Source organism: Pristiophorus japonicus, chromosome 19 (genome assembly GCF_044704955.1).
Source record: "Pristiophorus japonicus isolate sPriJap1 chromosome 19, sPriJap1.hap1, whole genome shotgun sequence".
In the NCBI taxonomy this organism is placed as follows: Eukaryota; Metazoa; Chordata; class Chondrichthyes; family Pristiophoridae; genus Pristiophorus; species Pristiophorus japonicus.
The window spans coordinates 27,907,966-27,915,645 of record NC_091995.1 but is presented as its reverse complement, the minus strand read 5'-3'; positions in this window follow the sequence as shown (position 1 = coordinate 27,915,645).

The following is a 7,680-nucleotide window of genomic DNA, read 5'->3' as shown; positions in this document are numbered from 1 at the left end:
TTGTACTGGTCAGTTCTCGATCATGTTGGGAACGCATTATAATTTCATTCCACTTTCGGCTCTTTCCCATAATGGCTAGGGACCATCTAGTTCGCTCTTTATTTTTCATACGGGTCGTTTTTCCCCAGACCCTTTTAATCTCGTCCAAGGACCATTGTACTTTGGAGGTTCTGTACTTTTGTTCAATCTTAATACAGGTTTTAGATAAGTCGAATTGTTGCTCTATGTATTCTTTCAACTGTTGGAGGATTTCATCTATCGAAACCTCAGGTGGTGCCCGCCCACATTTAACAGTTGTTGGCAATTCTTTGCTCTTATTTCCTGCTGCCATAATACTGATTTCTTTACTGGGGTCTCGAGTCATAGGCTTTCCAGCCGATCAGTGGGTTGGTGAATAATTAATTAACACACCGCCGAAGTTAGACGTCTATGGGACCTCGAGCCGACTACCAAACGGAGGGTTCGCAAACAGGAGGCTTTCGGAATCGCGTAGAAGGAGAGGCGAATTTAGACTTTTGACCGAGGACTTTTAAAAAGAGGAGTCCTTACCTCAGTATGTAGGTCCAATGTCCAAAATTCAGTTTCTTCCCTCAGCCATCCTGTTCGTGACGCCAAAATTGTTAGATCACTTAATTTCCAATGAAATACGAACTCCGATTGTAGTTTTAATGTAACTTTATTCTGGCAGCAGCAACAAGCTTCTGGCTTTAAGCCAGGCCTTTGTCCTTCAGAGACCACATGGCCAAAATGGCTGTACTTATACCTGGTTCAATTTACAGAAAAGAACTCGCCTTCTTTGACCTTATTGGCTCAATTGATAGTCTTTTAACCTTTAATTGGCTCACTACCCAAGTTCCTAAAATGTCAAGTTGATTGATGACTTAATGCAATGTGGTCTGTGTTTTTTTCAAAACTGCAGCCGGGCTGCAGAGCTTGAATTCTCTATCACCATCCAATCGGATTGCCTCTTATGGGGCAACCATGTTGTCCTGCCAAAAAAAGGCAGGGCAACCTTCAAAAGCGATCTACACAGTGCCCACCCAGGCATAGTCATGATGAAGGCTATCAACAGGTCCCATGTCTGGTGGCCCGGCATTGACTCGGAATTGGAGTCGTGCGTACACCAGTGTAACACTTGCTCACAATTGAGCAATGCAACCAGGGAGGCTCCACTTAGCCTGTGGTTCTGGCCCTCAAAACCATGGTCCATGATCCATGTTGATTATGCGGACCCCTTTCTATGAAAAATGTTCTTCATTGTAATGGACGCCTACTCTAAGTGGGATCGAATGTGTAATAATGGCATCCAGCACGTCCACCGCCACCATTGAAAGCCTCAGGACTATGTTTGCCACCATGGCTTGCCCGACATTCTGGTTAGCAACAATGGTCCGTGTTTCACCACCTCGGAATTCCACAAATTCATGACCCACAATAGCATCAAGCATGCCAGGTCTTCTCCGTTCAAGCCCACATCCAACAGCCAAGCGGAGCGGGCAGTCCAAACCATAAAACAGAGCTTGAAACGCATCACGGAAGGCTCCTTACAAACCCGCCTTTCCCGGGTGCTGATCAATTACAAAACACGACCCCACTCGCTTACCGGCGTCCCCCCGTAGAGTTACTAATGAAACGTGCACTCAAAACCAGGCTCACCTTAGTCCACCCTGACCTCAACGATCAGGTGGAAACCAGGCGTTATCGGCAAAACATGTACCATGATCGCGCGGCTGTATCACGTGACATCACTGTAAATAACCAGGTGTTTGTGCTGAATCACGGTCATGGGCCCAAATGAGTCGCTGGCACTGTTTTAGCCAAGGCGGGGAATAAAGTGTTTATTCTCAAACTGCTTAATGGACAAATGTGCAGAAAGCATTTGGACCAGACCAAATTGCGATTTACAGGTAACCAGGAACTATCGGGAGAGGACCTTACCCTCAGTGATCCACCTACACCCACCCAATCAGCAACAGACCTAGCTGCCAACCACGAGGATGATCTCACCATCTGCAACAGTCCAGTCAGACCAACAGTACTGCAAGGCAGCAGTGGCTCGACCAACTCACCCATGCCAGAAGTGACACTCAGACGATCAATCAGGGAGCACAGAGTTCCTATATCTGAATCCGTGAAGCATTCACAACAAAATAGATGAATTAATAGTGCAGAAAGAAATTAATAGATTTGATCTAATAGATGTGATTGCAAAGTGACCAAGGTTGGGAACTAAATATTCCAGGATACTTAACGTTTAAAAGATTAGGCAAAATGGAAAAAGAGGAGGGGTAGCCCTTAATATGTCTTTACTTATCTGTAAAATAATTCCACGAGGCCTAGTACTCATCCTGTAACAAACTCGCATCAAAGACTTTGGGGGGGAATGTTGTCATATATGTATATTCTGTGCATATACTATGCTGGTACCACTAGTGGGTGCAACTGTGGGAGGCCCAGGCAAGAGCTGTATAAAAGGCTGGTCACCACGCAGTGAAGGCACTCTGCAGGTACAATAAATAGACTAAGGTCACAGCAGTTCAAGCACAGTACTAGGCCTCGTGGAGTTATTTTACAGATAAGTAGAGGTTAGATCCAGTTTGGTGAACGACTTTCCTTCTGCTAGCGTTGCGAATAAGTCCTCCACTTTGGGTAGTGGATACTGGTCCTGTAACGAGACTCGGTTGATCGTCACCTTGTAATCCCTGCAGGTTCTGACCGTCCCATCGCTCTTTAGTACTGGCACGATTGGACTGGCCCACTCGTTGAACTCGACTGGCGATATGATTTCCTTTCATTCAAATCTGTCCAGCTCGATTTTGACTTTCTCTCGCATCATAGCTGGGACGCTCGGGCCTTGTGATGAACGGGCTGTGCCCCAGGAACAAGATGGATCTGCACTTTGGCACCTGTGAAGTTTCCAATGCCTGGCTCAAATAACGCCGGGAATTTGTTTAGCACCTAGGCGCACGAGGCGTCATCCACCAAAGACAGTGCTTTGATGTCGTCTCAGTTCCACCGGATCTTGCCTACCCAGCTCCTGCCGAACAGCATTGGGCCATCGCCTGGTATACTCAATAGTGGTAAACCATGCACCATTCCGTCATACAATACTTTCACTGCTGCACTGCCGATAAAGGGTATGAGTTCTTTGGTGTAAATGAGCAGCATAGTGTGAATCGGGCTCAGTTTTGGCCTCTGTGCCTTGTTACTCCACAGTTTCTCAAAAGTCTTTTGGCTCACAATCGATTGACTTGCCCCCGTGTCCAATTCCATGGAGACTGGAAGTTTAACTTTTTACATTATCGGAGGGCTTTTGGCGGTGAAGGTGTGTACCCCATACACTTCCTCCTCATTCTCCGGTTGAGTTGCCTCTCCTGCTCGTTCAGTGTGATCCGCTCTGGATCGGTCATTCTCTGCTGACTCTGCCACGTGGTGCCCTATCCCGAAACCAATGCGCCACAGTCGTCAGTGCGTACGCCCACACACTCAATGCAACGGATGAGGCTAAAGAGGGTTTTTATTCCAACCTCAAGACATCCTTGTCCCGCGTCCCCACAGGTGACAAATTGATCCTCCTGGGTGATTTTAATGCCAGGGTTGGCAAAGACACAGCCCTCTGGGGAGACATGGTTGGCAGAGAGGGGGTAGGGAAAGTCAACTCCAGCGGTACCCTACTCCTGACAAAATGTCGAGAACATGAACTCCTCAGCACCAACACCCTGTTCCGCCAGAGGGACAAATGCAAGGCATCGTGGCAACACCCTCGCTCCAAACACTGGCTTGACTATGTTATCATCTGAGCCAGGGATCGCAAGGGTGTACGCATCATCCATGCTATGACAGGAGCTGACGACTGCTGGACGGACCACCGCCTAATCCGATCCATCATCAACATTAACATTGCCCCAAAGCTGAGGGGACAGCAGAAGCAGTTCCACAAAAAAGTTAATGCCAGGGCACTTAGAGAACCAGCTAAGAGATCCCTCCCTATACAGCAGCGCCTCACAGCCAATCTGGCATGCCTTGATCACACTGAGGTGCTGAATGCCCACAGTGTTTGGTCTGCCCTCCAGGCCCCTATAACCAATGCCTGTAAACCAGTGCCTCATTCAACCAAAAAACATCAGGACTGGTTTGATGAAAATGATCAAGAGATCGAAGAACTAATAGATCTCAAGCACAAAGCATTTCTGAGCCTCAAGCAACTCGGGAGCTGCAAAACAACATTATAGACATCAAGGTTCAGGTCCAACAAAAAACCCGGGACCTAAAGAACAGGTGGTTGATGGAGAAAGCACAGGAGAAACAACAACTGGCCGACAGCCATGATATGCGAGGATTCTTCACTGCAGTCAAGGCCACCCACGATCCAAACTCCCAAGGCCCCACCCCACTCCTGGCCAAGCATGGGGAAATACTCATCAAGGACACCGAGGCTGTCAGGGCCCGATGGAGGAGCACTTTGAAGATTTCCTAAATCGAGGCTCTGCCTTTGTCTCGAGTGTTCTCGACTCCATCCCTCAGCATGCGACCCGCCACCAACTCAGTGAAACTCCAACACTGCACGAGGTTGGCAAAGCCATAAAACAGCTCAAGAATAACAAGGCTATGGGAACGGATGGAATCCTTGCTGAGGCGCTCAAGTATGGCGGAGAGGCGCTGTTGGCGCGGATACATGACCTCATCTCTCTCATCTGGAGGGAGGAGAGCATGCCGGGAGATCACAGAGATGAAGTGATTGTGACCATTTTTTTAAAAGGGGACAAGTCCGACTGCAGCAACTACAGGGGAATCTCCCTGTTATCAGCCACTGGGAAAGTTGTCACTAGAGTTCTCCTCAATCGTCTTCTCCCTATGGCCGAGGAGCTCGTCCCGGAATCACAATGCGGGTTTCGTCCCCTACGGGGCACAACAGACATGATCTTTGCAGTGCGACAGTTGCAGGAAAAATGCAGGGAGCTGCGCCAGCCCTTATACAAGGCCTTTTTTCGATCTTACAAAGGCCTTTGACACTGTCAACCATGAGGGTCTATGGAGTGTCCTCCTCCGTTTCGGATGCCCCCAAACGTTTGTCAACATCCTCGGCCTGCTTCACGACGACATGCAGGCCGTGATCCTTACCAACAGATCCATTACAGACCCAATCCACGTCTGGACCGGGGTCAAACAGGGCTGCGTCATCGCTCCAACCCTCTTCTCAATCTTCCTCGCCACCATGTTCCACCTCACAATCAACAAGCTCCCCGCTGGAGTGGAACTAAACTACCGAACCAGTGGGAAGCTGGTTAACCTACGCCGCCTCCAGGCCAGGTCCAAGATCACCCCAACCTCCGTCATTGAGCTGCAGTATGCAGACGACGCCTGCGTCTGCGCACATTCAGAGGCTGAACTCCAGGATATAGTCAATGTATTCACTGAGACATATGAAAGCATGACCCTTACGCTTAACATCCGTAAGACATAGGTCCTCCACCAGCCTGGCACCGTTGCACAGCACTGCCCGCCAATCATCAAGATCCACGGCGCGGCACTGAACAATGTGGACCATTTCTCATATCTTGGGAGCCTCTTATCAATAAAGGCAGACATTGATGCGGAGATTCAGCATCGCCTCCAGTGCGCCAGTGCAGCTTTCGGCCGTCTGAGGAAAAAAGTGTTTGAAGACCAGGCCCTTAAATCCACCACAAAGCTCATGGTCTACAGAACTGTAGTAATACCCGCCCTCCTGTATGAATCTGAGGCATGGACGATGTACAGAAGGCACCTCAAGTCGCTGGAGATATATCACCAACGATGTCTCCGCAAGATACTGCAAATCCCCTGGGAGGACAGGCGCACCCACATCAGTGTCCTCGACCAGGCTAACATCCCCAGTATTGAAGCACTGACCACACTCGATCTTCTTCGCTGGGCAGGCCACATAGTTCGCATGCCAGATATGAGACTCCCTAAACAAATGCTTTATGCGGAGCTCCTTCGTGGTAAACGAGCCAAAGGACGACAGCGGAAACATTATAAGGACACTCTCAAAGCCTCCCTGGTAGAGTGCGACGTCACCACTGACACCTGGGAAACCCTGGCCGAAGACCGCCCGAGGTGGAGAAAGTGAATCCGGGAAGGCATTGAGCTCTTCAAGTCTCAACACAAAGAGCGTGAAGAGGTCAAGCGCAGGCAGCGGAAGGAGCGCGCGGCAAACCAGCCCCACTGACCCCTTCCCCCGACGAATGTCTGTCCCACCTGGAACAGGGTCTGTGGCTCTCCTATCGGACTGTTCAGCCATCAAGAAACTCACTTTGGGAGTGGAAGCAAGTCTTCCTCGATGCCTATGATGATGTATGAGGTGTGTCCGAGGTCACTTGCACATTCGCTGGAGGTGGCTCATTGTTCCACAGCCCTTGCACACATAGTGCTTGAATCGACATTGATGGGCTCTGTGACTGCCCCTGCAGTGCCAGCATGGTGTTAATGGATTCTCATTAGTACTCCACAGTGGCCTCTGAGTCACCCTAGGCCTGACCCCTGCGGTTGTGTGGGCCCTACCATGTACAGTTCTGCCTGCTGAAGACGTTATTTTATGCATATTACTTGCCGGTGAGCTTCGATTCTGTGAAGCTATCTGTTTCGTGTTGTCGCTCGTGGATATGAAGGCCTGGGCTATCGTGATGGCCTTGCTCAGATCTAAGGATTCGGCCGACAGTAGTTTGCGGAGGATGGCCTCACAGCCAATTCCAAGCATGAAAAGGTCCCGCAACATTTCCCCCAAAGATCATGCAATTCGCACTGTCCCGCAAGGCGTCTTCGGTCGGTGACAAGGCTCGTCACGTTCTGGCCCTCGGAGCGATGGTGCGTGTAAAAGCGATACCTGGCCATTAAGATGTTCTCCTTCGGCTGGAGTTGTTCCCGAGCCAGCGCTCACAGCTCTGTGTCAGTCTTGTCCGTAGGTTTGTCTGGGACCAGTAGATCTTAGAAAAGGCCATATACCGATGACCCACATGCGGTAGGAGTATCGCCCTACGCTTGGTCTCCGTCTCAGCCATGTCCAGCTTATTTGCCACGAAGCACTGGTTGAGATGCTCAGCAAAGACTTCCCAATCATCACCCTCAACATATCTCTCAAGAATACCAATGGCAGCCATTTCTGCGTGAAAGTTCATGATCTGTAACTCGTCGCCAGTTGTTAAGTTCAGAATAACTCCATGAGACTGTGTTGTAGGCTCAAACCATTGTGACTTTGGTCTCTTTAATATAACTCCAAAGTGAGGCAGCAGCGTGGTGGACTGCTTGCTCCAGGGTACACAGGTGACCCATAGGTCTCCCACAGGTGTACCCCCTAGTGGAAAGTCTTACACACACGTGAGGTCCACATACATAACAGGGAAGGTGACAGTGATTTGATAGAGTCGAGACAGGGTGAGGTGAGTCACATCGACAAGATGAGCTCAGAGAGGGCACGAGGGGCGATCGGCGATAAACTAAAGATGTGAGTTCAGTGTTAGGGCAGGGGGAGGGGGGAATTTGACTCGGGGGGGGGGGGCGCTCGGGGGAGGGATGGATGTGTCAGAGGCAGGAGAACGGATGGTCTCAATCTTAGTGACACACTCCATGAGCTCCTCCCACGTTTTGTTGGAGGTGAGGGTGGAGAGGACGAGGGAGGGAGGGGCGTTTAATGATAAGGTTGGT